Genomic DNA, 18706 nt, shown 5'->3' with positions numbered 1-18706 from the left:
TGTAGCAAACTGAAAAAAACAACACAAAGAGGAGCTAAGGAGCAAAATGGCAGCAGAGGAAATGATGCATTTTGAATTGTGGCTGTTTTTCTGATGGGATAAATTCAGTCCACGACATCCTATTCTCATAGTTTTTAATTTTACAAAGATGAGTAAAGAGTGAAGTTTTTCAACATGGTATGCAGTCAGAAAAATGGTAACCAGTAACCTGTGTATTCCCCACCCTACGTTAACTGCAATTCCAAAATCCTGGTATCATAATTTACTCAAACAGTCTATATTGCAATATATGAGATATTGCTGGGTCTTTTTTATAGCTTTTGTTGCTCAAAGATCATTTTCCTCTAGCTTGTAAAGATTATCTATGCATTCATATTCCATAATTCTACCTTTCAGAGCTATAAAGAGTTTAATTTTGATTTCTTTGAAACAAACTTCATGAAAACTGTTTGACCATAAAAACTAATTAGTAAAGACTCTCAGTGTTAATCTTGTGCAATAGACTATAGCTGGAGGATGCAAAAAGACCATTTCTTCCATGATAACTGCAGCATTTCATCATCTTAAGCTACACAGCAATGCCAAGGTAATGACATTTTTATTTTATCTTTTTATGATGGGACTCATCAATACCACTATCCATTTTCTTTTTTTTTTTTTTCCCAACATCTGCTTCCAATATCCAAGCAAAGTCTCTAGAGGATCATACAATCATTTTCAGATGCTAGTACACTGAAAATGAGGATTTTGAGATCCCAAGAAGCATTAATGCCATGCAGTCTAATAATACAAATGTTAGCTCTGCCTTTGAATTATTTACATTACAGGCAGTTAAAAACGGCCACCTAAAAATGGTGCAAGACAAAGGAGTTGGCTTCATTTTCTGAGGCAAGAGAACTTCCGTATTTAACAATTAAGGTGGTCTCTGAGCTGCAAAAATCATAGAATGCCTTGGATTGGACGAACCCTAAAAATCATCTAGTTCCAGCCTCCCTGCTGAGGGGGGTTTGCTCCATTTGTACCAAGCTGATGAACCAACTTTCAAGGAACTTTCAAGAAAGAAAATCTTGAGTGGAAAATCTGATACAACATGCATCCTAGGGGACAAACAATTTTCAGCAAATTATAGCAACGTGATTCATGGCTGACTTATCCTCTAAGAAAAACCAAAGAATAATGCTGTATCAATCACAATCCTTCTGTGGCTTGTATCACCCTTGGAGACTTAAGGAACTAAAGCTGTTTAACAGCAGTTACCTGAAAATGCCTTTCTTGCTCATAAAGACCAGAGCAGCTCTAATCTGAAACTTTGGTGGCTACATCAGTACTTCTTAGGGAAAACCCTGAGAGGCTTCACTAGCCATCATGCAAGTCCTACGTTGCTTGCAATCAATTCTTTTTATTGTTTGATATTTGCAAAGTACCAACGGTGTTCTGCACCAGCAGGTAAAGGCATGAAGAGAAATTCCTTGTCACAAGGAGATTGCCATTTAGATACTCAGTGTGCTGACAAAGGAGACTGTAATGGGAAGCAAAGAGTGAGTAGAGTAATTGAATGATGCATTTAAGCATACATTTTGTTATCTCTGTGGGTTTTATGTTTGTTTTCCTTTTGACTTATTGAATTCGGTGTTCATACTTTTCAATCATTCATTAGCTAAACAGTTCTCTTGTGGTTTGAGTAGATTAGGAAATGAGGACTGGGACAAGCTAAAACTAGGAAAAAGGTGGGTATTTCGTTAAGCAGAGGCAGCTCACATCACTTCTGGAATACCTCTTGCTGCTTATACATCAGCATTTACCAGGGATCTGCCTGGTGGAGGCTTTGCTCTGAAGAATTAGTTTGTTCTAAACACCAGAAAGTATAATCTTTACAGACAAGGTAGTTTCCTACAACACTGCAAGTCTCCCAGCCAAAACCCAGCCAATCAAATCTTTGGGATTTGGAACATAAAACCAATATAGGAAGAATCTGTCTAATTAACTTGACAGATCATGGAAAATGGGTGATTTTTTTGGTGTCTGTCAGTCTATTAGATATTATTCTGTGAGAGAGCATAAAGAATGGCTTTATGGAATTATTTATTCTTTTCCTTCTCATAAAGTGTAAAGGGGCAAGTTGGTTTCATATGACTTTAGACCTCTTCAGAGAAGGTGTGCACACTTGAACCACTAATTCAGACCCCATGTGTCACAAAGCTTGTTTTTCCCCAGTGAGTATGAAACAATCCATACAACCTATTTTAAATATCTTCCTTGGGAAAGGTTTTGGAAAAGTGCCTGCTTTTCTCCAATGACCATAAAAGAAGCACTGAACAGCCATTCCAGATGAGGACATCTACAGAACTGATGTCAATATGCAGGTACAACATGGTGTTCAGATTCACCTGATGTTTCAATCAATACTCCATGGGAACCATGGGTCAGCAGATGATTCAAGTCCAAAAGGTGCCAAATTTACACAGATCCCTTCCAGTGGAGGTATCTGTCATGTATTTAATAAGTATTCTCTAACAATCTAGAGATGAGAAGGTATTTGAAATATCCAGTGTTAAGAATAAAGGTAAAATTAAACACACATAAAACATTTAGAAAATTCCAAGTATTTAAAGTGGGTAAATTTACAGGTAGACTTTACATTGTGCTGCCCTATTTTAAAGAAACTTAACAGTAAGATGAAGAGGTTAAGTATGCAGAGCTAAGATGACCTAACTGTCTCACAGGTAGGAAAAGAAAATATTTACAAGCGTGATTTTATCTCATTATTTAGCAACTATGTGAGTAAAATTTCTCCTAGGCAGGGCAAGCAAAGTTTGGCCCTTTTCTTCAGTATGAAATGCAGAAAAAACCTCTTTGGAAATCTTACATGGATATCCTTAATTAGCCAATCAAGTTATGCTTGTAACTATATAATATGTTATATTATAATTTCTTGGGACAAAAATCATATTTCCCAGTGTGGTTGTCCCTTACTGGGAAAAAAAAATCCCAACCCTCCAACCTGACTCTTGTTAGTTTTCACCATCCCTCTATTAGAATATAGCAATGAAAATGTAATTTTCATTCTAAAAATACAAGCACAGTGTACATTCAGGGTCTCCAAAAGCAGGCTGAAACCTTGTTAGTCAATATTATTCCTTCCTGTTGGGGCACAATTCTCTGTAAGTCTTACGTCCTCAGAAATGTCAGCTCAGGTTCAGTTCTGACTTTTAAACACCAGTGATGCCCAATCACCTTTCCACATTGCATTCATGAAGGAAAAAGTTTTCAGGACAGTACAGGTGATTTAGATACAGCTTAAAACAGAAGACACTGAAGTCACCTACATTTATATTCGATGCTGATGTAAACCACAGCATGTAACATTTCCAGTTGCTACACACAAATCTGTCTGGACATTTGGTGGACTCTCCTGTCCATTCCTTGTTTCAGAGGCCAATTATCCCAGGCAAGGTGATTGTCATTATATGCCAAGAGGTCCTCAACTACTGCATTAGACTGTATAAGTGGGAAAGCATCCTCATATTTAGGATAACAGTGTCCTTTCAAATATTTTTGCCACATTTTATTTCAGATACACCCAAAAGTGAATCAGTAACCACAGAACTTGCTTATCCAACAGGTCTGGGACTTCTTCTCAAAGGATCAGTTTAATTAAATGTGGGGGATTTTTTTAATCTCATTTCAGAACACTGGGGTTTTTTTTTAATTTTATTTTTTTTTATGAAGAGCAAAAAAATAACTTCCAAAACAAGTATCTCACATTCTGAAAGCTCTTTTTGGAACATATGGTCTTATCCTTCAGAAATTATGAGTTCTCTTGACACAGGCTGTGACAATCAAGTTGCACATGAAGTACTGCTATATTATAATTACTCAGTTATGCCAGGCTTTTCAACAAAACTTTCCCAGAAGTTCCTGTCACTCAATTTTTAAAGTGCATTCAGAGATTTGAAGCTTTAATGAGCCTTGATAGAGTTAAGTAAAGGTCCCACCCAGCCTGTGAAGGCAATCTCTGCTCCATGCTGAGTGTCTTGGCAACAGTGAGCCTCAGGCAACAAATACCAAGTCTCAGGCAACTTCCCGAGAATTCAGAAAGCTTCAAGCGAGAAACAAAGTAGCCCATGAAAATGGCATCGACACACACCCATCTCCCGGGAACAGATGGATCCATGACATAAAGCTTTGTGAACTGAGAATCGAGCCAGGCTGGGAGCGTGGTACCATGTTAAAAACTCTGCTTGCATTTCCTCAACACCTTCCTATAAAAAGACTCATTATTGACATTATGTTAATACATTTCATGGGGGTCACCTCGTAGCCTCTTAACTTAATAATGGAGTGAATTTGGCTGGTGTATTAGCTGGTGCCCATGTGAGTAGCATTTTAAAACTAAATCTGAATTTAGTCTGTATGGAATTTGCATCTCTTCTTCCAGACCAATTTTGTACAACTGCAAACCCTGTGTTTTAAAGAGCTGTGCCCAGTCACTTCTCAGTGAGGTGCAGGGTTTCTGATTTTCTCAGCTCTCTCTTTGCCATTATCTTTCCAAAAATCCAAAGACTCCTCTCTCAAGCCTGCATAGGAAAAAGAAAATCACAGTGCTAAGCTCTGACAGCTCACTTCAGCGCAGCAAACCTTAAGCATATACACCAAACCTAATGAAAAGTAAATACAGTTCAGGGCTGGGCATACTCTGAATATGCCTCTAATCAGAGGTGCTGCCCTGGCCTATGGTCTGGAGCTGCAGAAAGCAGTCAATCTTCAGCCACTGCCTGACGTGGCTGCAAACTGGATCCCCAGATGGGAGCTCTTCATGGGTCAGCAGCCTCCAAACCTCCCACTTCACAAGATGCAAACAGATCCTCTGAACACACCAAGGAGATTAGCAGAGAAATAATTCCAGCCTGTGGCCAGATATTCATCCTGGGGACCTGCCAGACTTTCTACTCAGCCAATCCATTTTTAAAGACAGCGTCTTATTAGCGCCTTACAGTTCTTGAATTACTTTGTCGAGTCTTTCTAATGAGACAGCAATCTGTCCAAGGGAATTAAGAGAAGTAAATGATAGACCTTTACTTTCTGATTGGATTACACAGGTGTATTCAAAGGTTAGAGGAATGACAGCAGGTGAGCACAGGAAATCTTACATGGAGCAGTTGTTGGCTACATTATATGAGGGATGAGGGACCAGTCTTGCAAATACCAGCACTTTGAAGAGAATTACGATCTTTCCTTCTGCCTCACCTAACAGGGAATAGATACAGTATATTCACCTTCCTCTTTGAGTGAAGCCCAGTACAACCTCCAGTCTTACATGATGGAACTTTCTGTATTCATATGCAATCTAAACAAATTCAAACCACCTACATCAGCTCTTTTTCTCCCATTTGCATTTAACTGACCTCTAATTAAACCAATTAACCAAGACGCAATTCTTAAATGCTTTTTTCCAGTTCTGCTTCCTAACATACAAGCAATATAAAGAAATGAAAAATACTTACTCAAAGAAAAGTAATTACATATGGTATTAGCAACAAATGCTCAAAACCACACAACACATTCTCACTTTACCACAGTCTTCAATTCATATGCCTTACTTTTGCCAAATGGTTTGCCAAATGTTATCACACAGTGGATCATGTACAGCACTACAGTTTATTGTATTATTTCAAGAAAATGAAAATTGTAATCCCAGTCTCACTGAAACAATGGTAAAGCCAACAGTGAAACTTTTCTCCCTTAACTTCACTTATCTCCAACATGGACTTATCCATGGGAGCCCTGATGCATAAGTTCCCTTTGAGTCAGCAGTGAAAACAGACAGGAATGATTCATATCACTCCAATATGGAACTGTGGGACGAATCCTTTCACCTGAGAAGGTGGAGAGCTCAAGTTTGGCTTGTTTCAAAGCCAAGTAGGCATAACACAAACATCAGCTATGAATCATGCAAGTGGGGAACCACACGGAAACTCAACACGTTTTCAACGGAAATGGGGCTGTTTGCATTTTCACTTCTAGACCAGAAAGTTTAGAATTCATATTTTAATTTTTTATTACATACATTTCCCCTCTTCTTTTTTAGCTTTTGGGTTTTTTTCTGTATATACTTCCCAAAGAAAAACCCAGTCAGAAATCTCCTTTCATAGATGAACTGCAAAGCCAAAAACATCTTGAAAGCAACCATTTCAGGTAAAGCACAGCAGAAAGGATACACGGAAAATGAGAAGCTTCTACCAGAGAGTTTTCACTCCTCATGTGTAGTTTGGGTCCTGACCTTCAAGAACATTGTCCTGTCTGCATGGATTGTGCATTTGGGTCACAGCCAGGAGGCATCATGGCTAAAGCAGCACACCCTGCCCCAGCTGCTGCTGCAGGAGCATCCCAGCATCCTTGAACAGCCTCCCCAAGACACAGCAGGTGGCAGGGTTCCTTTGGTCTGTGGATGTAGGGAGTTGTGAAAGAAAGACTGTAAAAAATCATTCTTAGCTGGCAATTTTCCTCTAGCATCAGAAGTGCATTTAACATGCAAAAATTAGATGCGCTTTATTTCTACTTATTTTTTGTCTTTCAGTGCAGAACTCTGTGTTTCCTGATCTCAAGCTCTTTCCCAGCAAAATCTCATCAGCTGAGCAGTATCATGTGGCTGCTCTTCACCACAGCTCCTTGGTCATGGGAGCACAAGTCACAGGTTTTAGCATTAATCTGTGCAACCTCTACCCAAACCTACAAGATTCACACAAGCTCTGGCAGAAAGAAACCACACCAAAGCAGAGAAATCTCTCTGTGCCACATCCCTTTGACGCCCTCCATCAATCCAGCAACATTTAGATAATAACATATTGCGTGCAGACACGAAACCCCACACTTTAAATAATAGTCTTGTTACAAATTTGTAAACATAGCTAAAGAGCAATAATACCTCCCTTCACTGCTTGTTTTTGGAACAGCTGCTGTCACTGTTGCAGACCATCTGCAGACAGCAATGGAACTTAGCAAATACCTCCAAAATCCTTCTGCTTAATGAGCAGGTAGGGAGTGACAGTCAAAAGCAGAGCTGCAGCAAGAGATGCTCGTGCTTCTGTGTTCCCACACTTTTAGCTCTTGGTGCTAATTTAAAGCTTTTGTTGATGAATTTGACCTGGCTTGGTTAAAGCCAACACTGCTCAACTGCCCTGCTGCTTGTGAAAGTATTTCCATGAGCACCAGAGGGATGCAGTCTAACTCAATCACTCTCTCTTCAGCCTTTAAAAGAAGTGTGGGTTTATTTTCAAATGCGAAGATCAGTCGTTTGCTCCATCTGATGATCACTCTCAGAAGATCTAAATTCACTGCTTGGCTTACTACCGAGCTCTCCTGAGTTCACCCTCCGGATTCTGATGCAGGGCAAGACATCCTGATGGCTTTGCAGGGAATTAGACACAGACAAGCTCAAGGAAAGGAACAGGGCTGGGATGTGTAGAAAAGTGCTTGTTGTATGGGCAGCAGGAGGCAGCTCCAGGCGTGGGAGGTGAGAGAAGGCAGCACGCTGGGAGTGGGAGAAGGCTACAAAGAAAGTCAGCTTTGAGAGAGGAGAGTGAGGAACATAAGGAATATCACAGTGTGTGGGATGAGATGAGAACAGAGATGTAGGTTTTTGGAGAACTTTAAAACAATTATAGGTTTTTACCATGGGAGGTTCTGTTTGACTAGATCAGAGCACTTGCTTCCTTGTTCCGTGCCTTGAATTGAAGCTTTCTTTGAAAGAGCTTGCTAACACTATTCCATACTTTCAATTAACATTTTATTTAAATGCTTTAAGATAGTTTCTAGATATATTAAAGGCTTACTGATGAAATCTTGAATATAATTTACATATCTAAACCACATTTGCATTCAATAACAAGACAGCTTTCCAGTATGGAGCATGCCATCAATAGCCCCCTTTACTAGCATCTTGCTGAATTTCCCTAGCTGTAGCATTCATTTCAAATTCAAAAGGCTACAGATTTAGCTGGGGGAAAAAAAAGAGAAACAGTGATATCATTAATGATAGTCATCTTTCCCAAATTTTAGGGGAATGCATTGCAGAGAACCATTTTAACATGTACATGGCTCATCCACCACTTGGACATATCCTCAGGAGTTTCACAAGAGACACAAGTCTATTTTTAATGGAATATTCTTTGCCATTAAAAAGAAGAGGAAAAAGTGCTCATACCTTTCCTACAAATAAAGCACAGAGTGTCAGTATCTTTCCACAGTACATCTGCATACTTCCTTGGGGGATTTTTCATTATAAAATCATATCTCAGTTATCAAGTCTCAGCACCATAAAGCACATATGGGATATGTGATAAAAGCCCTTTTTAATTTTTTTTTTCCAATCTGGAAACAGTGGTAAAAGAGACTGGTGGTTGAAGCAGATTTTTTAAGGAAAGCACACTTTGAGAATTTCTAAATGTAATGAAATCTAAAAAACATGGTGTGAGAAGCAAATGATGACACTGATGCCTGAGAGCAGCAGCCCACTGGTCAGTGTTGCATGGGCAGTGCTGGACAGAGGAAAATGATCTGCAACTGTAGTTACTCTGAGATGTTCTCACACAGCAGAATAATATCAAAGGTGGGTTTGGTGGAGGTTATTAGGCTTTTGTTTTGTTTTGTTTTGTGTGTTTTTTCTCATATTAATGTGATTTTTCTCATATCAGACTTGGTACTTCACCAGAAGATTTATAGAGACCATAGATCTTATAAGCCTCTAGAAGGTCAGAAGAGACCAGCTTTGATGAATGCAGAATATGGGGCAGGGAGGAGAGAATTTGTGGCCTTTCCTTATTTATTCATAGTCCTTATATCCTTATTTATTGTTTTTGTGAACTCTAGACACAATTCTCTAAATTTGTGCTTTGTCTTGCAGAATAAAATTAATAAAAAGCTAAATTTATGAAAGGAAACATGGTTTTGATTTTGGTTAATCCAAAGAAAGTATTGCAGCTGAAAATCAGAAGAAAACTGGACATTCCTATCTCTTTTAAAGGTAGAATAGCAGGAGTTATAAAAGCCATAAAAGCACAGAAAACAAGGGCAGAAAGCATTGCCTTATTCTCTGAAAAGAGGTTTGGGCAGGGGCTGAGAATATTTTCTTGAGATATTTCTTTCCAAGTCTGCTTTTCTTGACTTTGCCAGCCTGTTTTACACTGCAGATGCCAGATAATTCCAGATGAAGAGACAAACCACTGGCTTTCTGCTGAACAACATCTCTTACACTGCTGTAAAGATAAACAGCTCCTGCCCCATGTTTTCTATTATCCAGAACCCATTAACAAAACCCCACAGCACTCCACAAGGTAATAAAATATCACCTACTTAAGATAAGAAATTGAAAACCTCCTATAGAGCAGCAACCAAACTCGCATGCCAGACTTTCAACATCTGCCTGAGCTTCAAATTCTTTTTCAAATGGGTGAGTAACTAAAAAAGTCTGTTATGTCCCTGGCACAGTAAGACGAATTCATGATGGGAATTTTTTTCCCATTTATGTCACTTTACCTGATGGAGCTGCTGAAGAAAGTCAATCACTCACAAGACAAAATGGAAGGCAGAAGAAATGAGGTTGAGTCTCTGGCTGCCTTGCTCTATCTATACAGCACTACAAGGAAGTACAGCTGACAAAGTTTCTTTCAGTTCTTTAGAGAAACTTTTAATTTTTTTTTTTTTTTATAATCTCCTCGAGTCCTTGCCATTCATCAGACATGCTTTTCTTTACAGAAGAACTTCAAGCAATCAGTCTAAAACCCCTGCATTAATTCTGAGAGGTTCAGAGACTGGAGAAGTGCTGGGGTTGTGGCAGGAGTTCATGCGTTGCTCCACCAAATCAATATCCCCTTTAAACCACATTGCTCTTTTTCACCTTGCAAGTTTTGAAAGAGAAGACATAAGTTGCTGCTTTAACTGAATGTCTTTCTCATATGATTTCTTTTCCCATTTCTGCATGTGCTGCATTATCCCAAGGGATTCTGTGGGTTTTTGTTTTTTTTTTCCTGCTCCAGCTACAGAACCGTTATTTCCAGAGGCATTCTCCATAACACAGAGGGAAAGCATCAGCACTGCATCATTTCTATAGGAGAAAGCTAACAAGAAACGCCAATTAAAAGTTTCTGCTACTGTACATTCAGTTCATAGTGGAATGAATACTGTCTTTGGAAATAGAAGGCAGCTGTCAAACACAGCTCTGGACACAATAGTGCAGCTCCTCTGAAGAACAGGTCATGGCAGGGGGAATCAATAAATACTTTCATCATTAATCATTTTCTGAATTTTTAAATCAGCCAGAACACTTACAAGTGGTCCATCAGGTTTCTTTTATTTTCCAGTGCTCAGCTTGCAGCCTGTGCTTTGGTTGCACAAGTTTCTGCTGATTCCAGGACAGGCTGCTGCACTGAGCCTGGAGCTCCTCTGGGGTCAGAGGGGCAATATCTGTTCTGTTATTAGAGAAATTACTCAGGGCAATTTCACAGTTCAGCAAAACAGACTTATTGCTTGTATGCACTGTGTGTGCATGCCTTAACAAGCACTTAAAGTTTTTCTACTTTTGTTCCTTCAATGTGCAAACATTCATTTTTAGCAGCGTTAGAAATGTTAGTGAGCACAGCTTCTTTTCCTGCTTAACTTTAACAGGGAATTTCTACCTTTCGTATAGTAAGGTTTCTAAGGATTTGGACTTCCCATCTCTGCTATAAATTCAGAGACAAAAAGAAAACCCTATGCTTTAGAGAAAAACAAAAAAAAGTAACAGGTGGCTTTTTAGTAACATGATTACTTTTATTATTACATTCTGAATATTCAGTGTTAGCAGCAACCATCTCTTCTTGCAGACTTCTTTCCAAATTCAATTGCTCTATCCCAGTTATCTCTACAGAAATAAACAGGGGCAGGACCAGGGGAAAGCAATGCTATTTCTGCGATCTTTTATTTTACTTATTCTCAATGAAAATGAGAAGGTCTTTTTTACAGCTGCACAGCCTGTAATGTTAGATCCAAGCAATCAGCTAAAAAAAATTCCACAGTCACTTTGCAGGTTTAAAACATAAAAAAAAAAGAAAGAAAGGAAAAGAGAAAGAAATCAATTCATGTTGTCACAGCCTATCTAGAGTCATATTGTCTCCAGCCATTGATAGAAAATGAGAACATCTGGGGATTCAATTACTCATGACATGAATAATAATATTTCATTTTTGTTAAATGAAACTTTATAGTTGCAGGAACTTCTGCTTACTGTTGCATGCAATCCTGGAATGAAAGCTACCAGCGACTGCAACAGGCCACAGTTCCTTTGGCATCCATGAGCAAATCAGTGCAGGTGCATCTCTGTATCCCCCAACAGAAAAGCTTAAAAAAGGAACTAAATTTTGAACAGCCGGTTAAAATATGGGCTCCTGAGCTCCAAGCATAGAAGGTTTACTAAATGTCACAGGAACCTTTTAAGAACTTGAATTAATAGCCTGGTTCAGAAAAGCACACTTATCCTTTGAACCAAAGTCAGTGGCACCTGCAGTTGTCCAGCAGTTTCAATTAACCAAATCCAATACTCTAAATAGTATTGGAGCCATTCAGGTCCTTCTTTTAAGCTTCCAGTTTATGATTCTCTGTTCATGTTTTAAGAAGATGGTATAAGAGGATAAACACACAACCAAAACTGAGTTGCTGTGTGTTTATTCTTCTTTCTTGATCAAGTAGAGCTGTCTATGATCTTAGTGGCAATGTTAGGATAAAATCAGAGGATATTCATCTCACAGCAATGAGTAAGCAGCAATACTCATGCTAAAATTGCACTGACTTGTGCAATCACTTTGATATCAGCAGGACTGTTCTCCAAAATTAAGCATGTGAGCCATTGTGGCATTTGTATCTAAAAGTTCAGAAGCAAAATATACTGAAAGGGCTGAAAGTTCTCTGCTTTAGGGTTGTTTTTTTTGTGTCAAGTAAAGCCTAGTCTTGTTTTCCCTCTTTCTTTCTCCAAGGGCATTCATTAAGGTTAGATTACAACAAAAAGCCATGATTTGCACCCACTTTACGTCATGAGCCTTAAACGTTCCCTGCACAAAATGATGTGGAAGCACTAAAAGTTCCAAAGAGCCTGGATGAAAAATATTTTCCATTATAGCCCAGCGAAGAGAAGAGCCACGCTGGCACTTTGCTGCTGTAGAAGTGCTGTGTAGGGTACAACTTGAAAATGCACTGGGAGGATGCACACAGAAATTGGGGTAGCTCCTCTGTGGCTCCAAACTGGCAAAACCTCTCCGCCAGTAAGAGAGTTACAGCACCATGATGAGACTCTGCTCCCAACACGGGAGTTTGGGGCTCAGAGCCTGCTGCTGACCACAGGAAAACCTTGGAGGCTGCCTGCTTCCCGTGGCAAGACAGGCAGAAAAATGGGCATCATCTCACAGAAGCAAACTCAAGTCAGCACCCACAAAAAAATAAAAAAAACCAGGCACCAATTACTGCTTGCAGGTCTCGTGTCTGGTTTTATGCAACATTTCTAGTCCCACTGCGATCGTTGCCTTTTAAAAATGTGTAACATTTATGGTCTCCAGTAAAAATGTTTTTAATATAATGTAGATGAAGTATAAAGTGTTAACCTTGAACACCAGGGAATGCATTAGGGTTTTTTTTTTAAAAACCTCTTTCAATAATTTACTGAGAATTGTCTAAGATTTGCTTTTAGTTTATAGCAAATCTTTTGGAAACATTCAAATAGTCGCAATTTTTGTAAATGCTACAATAGCAGTGATTTCATAAATAAAAGCAATGCTCAGAAGGCAGGGAATGTTGAAGAGAGCATTAAACCAGAGCCTCTGCTGTTGCAGGGAGAGCAGCTGGGTTTCCTGACATTGCTCTCCATCCATGTTTCTTGCTACTGCTTTTCTGGGACCAATGGCAAGGATGATGATAAGAATTCTTTACATGAGCAGTTCACTTCTAACTATTTATAAAACATATGATATAATATCCTATATTATATAATATATGACACATGCCTTGTTCATGCTATAGCAAAGGTACTAAGATAAAGCTTCCTAACTCTACCACGTTAACAAATCTCCCCTGATTTCAGCTGCTGGTTTGTTTCTCCAGAAGCTGATATGTGTACACTTCTCTTCCCCCCAAAATGTATATTTACATCTGGAGTTACTCCCACAAGTTTTACCCTTTGCACTGACTTTTTAACAACATTATTCAGATGGTTTTAAGGACTAAAACCATATTTAAATAAAGGATACATACAAATCACCAACTTGGAGCACAAGTATTTCGACTGAGCTGGGAAATAAAGTGAGGAGGGAAAACAGGCTTAATATTTTAAGTTGGTTTCATTTGCTGTTTCTTACATTGGAATGGTATCTCAATATCCACCTGCAATGGTCACTTTCTCTATCTTCACTCCAACTCCATTTCAAAGGCTCATTTTTTGAGCAAACCCAAGAAATACCATTCTTGTGTCAGTCAGATGTTCTCCACAGACCAATGCAAATTTAACTTAAACCACCAAGATCTTGCAGTTCTATTAAGTGGGACAGATAATGAACCTAAATAACTGTTCAATCTTGTTAGCGTAGCCCTCATACACCTTCTGTGTTTCTTCAAGCCCTGCTGCTTAGCATTCATACTGCTTGATTTGAGACTAAAATTAGATTATAGGAATGCGTGCTTTTTACAAGAGGTCTTCTATTTGTTCCATAAAGTATTTAGTACTCTTTAGGCACTGTATAAATAAAAATAATCGCGATCTTGGAATTCACCTTCAGGAATGGAAATGAAGAGATCTAAGTCCTTTCACTTCTACTGCACATTATCCTCGTTGGGCACGTTTAGCAGTGCTTTGTAAAACAAGTTAAAAAGATGCTTGGAAGTCTGGTTAAGGTGAATAACAGGAAAAAAAAAAAAAAGGAAGGGAATATGTCTCTAGTTTTAGAGCTTCACAATAGGGAATAAAAACAAAAGCTCTACCAGACTTTTAAGATAAAAATCTGCTGTCAAATTCATTAGCGTTTGTGAGAGATGCCTGCAATTGCTGGGGAAAAATGGGTATGGGTTCCAAAACCAGGACTCTGAGTAAAATCACTTACACTCAGTTTTAAGATTCAAGGGCTACGTATAATTAGGAACCATTTCAGAACTGCTGTGATTTCTGAGGGCTCTGCACTGTGAGAAGAGTTTCAGCATTCTGGGTCAGAGTTCTATCAAGTCCAGCAATGATTTCTATCTGCCTTTCCCCTCCTCCTTCCCAGGATCTATATTTAGGAGTTAAGTACGAAATATTGAAAGTTTTTTGAGGTTAAGCATGCCAATGTCCTCAAAACTCCAGCAGACATCAGCTTACGTCACTTGGCACTTTAACACTTATAAAAGTCGGGCTGCTCACCTTAAATTAAAGCTATCATCAGGTGAAACGTCTAGTCTGTGCTATTCCCCCAGGCTGCATTTTCAGGCAATGGGGATAGAAAAACAATTCCCTAGGTTACTCACTTTGTCCTGAGATGAGGCACCTATTTCTCTCCATTTCTCCCCTGGTTCTTTCAACAGAGGACTTTTGTGATAGCTAAATTCAGGCGATGTGAATCTTGCCATTGGTATCTTAGTAATTTTTGAATGCAAGTCATCAGTAAGCACATATGGATAATCACCTCTATGCTCCTTAGGCTCCTCTTAAGATTTTAAAAATATCTCTTTAGAAAGGGATCAGATTGCACATAAGTGTATTTTAAGATTATCATTAGCTGTAAAAAACATATTTCAAAATGGCTGTAAAACAACAACAAAAAAAAGCCATGTCGACAGCTACTATAAGGAATAGCTCCATGTTGCATTTTAAGTGTATTGAAGCTTTAGTTAGGAAAAATAAAAATCAGAATAGTGAAGAGACCTTGTGTATTATTGCCTCAAAAACTCCAGATTCCCTTACAATAACATCAAACTCGTTACCATCCCAAATAATTACTGTAATTTATATTCCAGTGCCTCAAAGACCAAGAACCATCAGGGCATTCCTCTACAGCAGATACAATGGGTTATAGGCAGTCCTGCTTCCAGTACAGAAAAGCAGCTCAAAGGTTAGATGAAAGGAAGCAATGCTTCGAAATAAGCATCTGAGGCAAAGAGAAAGGTCAAACATCAGATTTTTCTACTTTTTTTTTTTACTTTTTTTTCTTTTGGTACAGGAGTGATTAGTGAATTTCAAGTCTCATTTCAAAATAACTACTTTCTTTAGAAAATAGCAGGCATCTAGATTATGGAAAATCTGCTCTTTAAGACAGTTGACTTGAGAACATTTAAATATCGAGGGCTGGAATCTTTTTCTTTTCTTTTTAATGATGTGGTTTAGGAAAAGATAGAAGATGATATCATTTCCAAAGACTAGCTCTGGACTGCTGCATATAGTTTGACATTCAAGATATTTTAATGTTATCAGCTAGCACTGCCTGCCATCCGGGATGAGCAATGTTTTCTTGACCAATTATTTATATGCCTCTAAACAAGACTGAGTTTTGAGAAGGGATTTATTTGAAGGTGGAAAGCAAAACTTCTCCATTAGAAGAGAGGGTCACAAGAGGACTGTGCCAAATACCTGCTTTTCAAAGGGAGAATAAAGCTCCAGTAAATATTATGTGAAAGTATGGAAAATTCTGTCACAGTTTGGCAGAGACATGCCTGGTGTAGGCGGGTGGGCGTTCAAGCCTGACAGAACTGGCAAAGCAGCACTGGTGACATGAGAGGACATGAAAACATGAGGGGTGAAAGGTATGGCCTGGTGTTCTCAGAGGGAGAGAAATAGCTTCCCAGAAGATCTCAGCTGGGAAGGGAACCAGGAGAGAAAACACTGAAGGTAACCCCAACTCCCACCGTCCGTGCAAACCCAGTGCAGACAGCAATTGAAATGTCAGGTTGGTCTTTAGACCATGCCCCTATTACTGTCAGGAAAAAATCCTTTTCATTTCATAGTAATTAAAATGCTCATAGATGTTTTATTAACTCACTCTGCAGAGCCACATAGATTTTATAATTCATCCAAGCACTTACAAGTAGTTACTTGTGTTAGGCTGTCAAGACAAAAATGATTCAAAACCTTGTGTACTGAGCTTCTTGGAAGACATATCATTCCCTAACACAATGGTATTAGAAAGACTGCTGACAGATAGTGATCAAGAGATTTCATTTTGCTTGTCATATGGTGGGTTGTCAATTCTTCTTTTCGCTTTAGATAAAAGCTTAGTTGCATTAGATTTCAATAATGGTGAAGTTGCAGGTTAACATTTTTCAAAAGCACCAAAGTGACTTCAGTACTTAAATTCTATTTTCAAAATGCTGCAGACACCCGAGAACAGAAGCCTCTACCGTAAAGGGAACTTAGACATTATTAAAGAAATTTATGGAATGGTGGAGAATAAAACCCCAACTCAAGAGGGCCAAAGTTTGTACCCTACTCCAGACCACAGGTTTAAAACATATTAAGTTTGTAGAGTACTAAAATTTGAGGACAAGACAAAGATTTACATTTCCATTTTGAACATACTTGCTTGTTTTCACGTGACTGTATCCACTGCAGATTTCCTTCCACACTTCTAATAAAAATGTCTAAATGACAATTTTAAGATGGCCTTCACCTCATAATACGAGTTTCCCTGAGTTTGCTCAAGATTTAAGCAGGTGATTCAGTGATTTTTCTACAAAGTTTCTCATGAAAAATATATATGCAAATTATTAGCTTGAATTTTTTTTTGTCTTATTTGAACAGCTTAGAGGAGGAAGTGACCGTTTAAACTTTACTCCCCCCTGGAGTGCAATGAAAAATTGAGCCAGAATATAAAAGTGGAAAAGTAGCCCAGATTTGTCTTCTGTTAATACTAACCTAGTATTAAGCAAATAAATAATCCATGCGGTTAGTCTATATTTAAAATATTTGTTCTTCTTTAAATATAAAGGAACTTTCACAGAAACAAACAGAAGTGGCAAGAGACTGAAATCTTTCCTTTGAAACTGAAGCTGAGTATTTTCTGCTTTTAGCTCCAAACATCATCTCCCTCATGCCCATAGGGCTTCGTGCTGTGCTCCAGGACTCCAGTGAGTTCATTCCCTGCTCCCCTCCACTCCTCTGCTCACAGGCTGGTCCAGGAAAGGCTCAGCTTCCCCAAGAAGTTTCTCTCCATTCATTAATTGCTCTGTGTCATTTTTTAATGGTGAATTTATCAAGCTAAGCTATGCTCCCTCTAATGCTTTTAGTTTGCTCTGTTATTTGCAGGTACCGACTGTGAAATGTTGAGAGCAAACACGGTTTGAAACAGAACTGCCATAGCAGCTATAGAACGTCTGAAAGGAAAAAAAATAGGCCAGACCTTTATTAAATTTTAAAAGTATGCCTTCGCTACACTCTTGTAAAGATCCAAATAGGGTATTCAAATCTCTAGAGATCACCAGTATAATTTCTTTATCATGTTCCATTTAAAATTTAATTATGTAGTCTACAACAAGAAGTATCTGAGTATTCTAAATAGGTCATGCAATGAACAACTTAATATTATTGTAAAGTTTTCCTTGTGAAGATCTCTTCTTTGATGTGCTGTTGCGCACAGAAAGCCTTTCTTAGAAAAAACAATATACATTCACAGCTATAATAATTTCATTTAATATAAAAATTGTAAAGCTTCTTTATCACATTTTAAGTTTGAATTTTCAATTCAGTCTCTAGCCTGAGCTTCCCCAAATCATCAGAAATAACTGGTAAATTAGAACTGACACAATATAATTGTACTGAATATTTTTATATCTTTCTACAGGCAAAGTTAATCTATTATCTTTCCTGCTAAATGATGTCCACCAACTCACATTTTTCTATTTTTGCCTATCAGTGATACACATACTACAGTGGCAAGAAGAAGGGTGATTTCTTCTTCCTCTTAAATATAATCATTAGAGAGCCATCAGCAGTATTAAATGGAAAATGAACATGTTAAAAAGCCACCATTTACCAAGACACTGTTATATTTGCTTTTTTATAAAATTCACATGTCTAACCTCTCTTGGTTACTATTGAAGATGAGAAAATATTCAAAATATACTCCTCTGTACTTCTGACTAATTAAAGGGCTTTATGGGAATGAATCCCCAATTCCACCTCTTTAATTGAACTATGAAAAAGCCAGAAGCAGTTTTAAAATTTATTTTTTTTTAATGACAACAGCAACGACAAAAAATTAATGCCACCAGTGCCTAAACTTTCTTGACAGCCAGACAAAATATTCCAAGTACAGACACATCTGTTCACACTCCTGCCACTTGCAGTGAAAACCCTTTCACCAGGTTTGCAAGTGCGTGAAAATGATTTGATCAATCCTGGCCACAAATACATCCAAGAGTCATTACTGCTCTGGGAAAAGGCATCGTGTTTGTCTGGACAAAGGGGAGTTGGATTTCCAGTGTTACACAGGACTTGCTCTGCCTTATTGGACAAAATACAGGGATGGGAATCCCAGCAATGATGGGAAAGTGGTTATAAATTTTGCCTTTTAAAGGGGCAACACGTAAAATTTTGTATGCTGTAAAGTGGTTTCAGGGTGAAGGTGGAAGGAGACGTGGTGTTGGTGGGGAAATTAGACTATTTCACTGTTATGAATTAATAATAGCAAAACGATTCACCTGACGTTTGAAAGAAGAACAAAAATAT

General features: G+C 38.4%; 1 protein-coding gene across 2 annotated transcripts in view; it reads right to left on the bottom strand.

Moving 5' to 3' along the window:
• Positions 1-18706, bottom strand: part of CELF2 (CUGBP Elav-like family member 2) — a 543197-nt gene that overhangs the window by 285430 nt on the left and 239061 nt on the right. The window lies entirely within an intron of this gene.

The sequence above is a fragment of the Lichenostomus cassidix genome, chromosome 1Aa (assembly GCF_008360975.1).
Source record: "Lichenostomus cassidix isolate B80296 chromosome 1Aa, HeHo_3.0, whole genome shotgun sequence".
NCBI lineage: Eukaryota > Metazoa > Chordata > Aves > Passeriformes > Meliphagidae > Lichenostomus > Lichenostomus cassidix.
The sequence above is the reverse complement of the archived record's forward strand: the minus strand, read 5'-3'. Positions and strand labels throughout refer to the sequence as shown.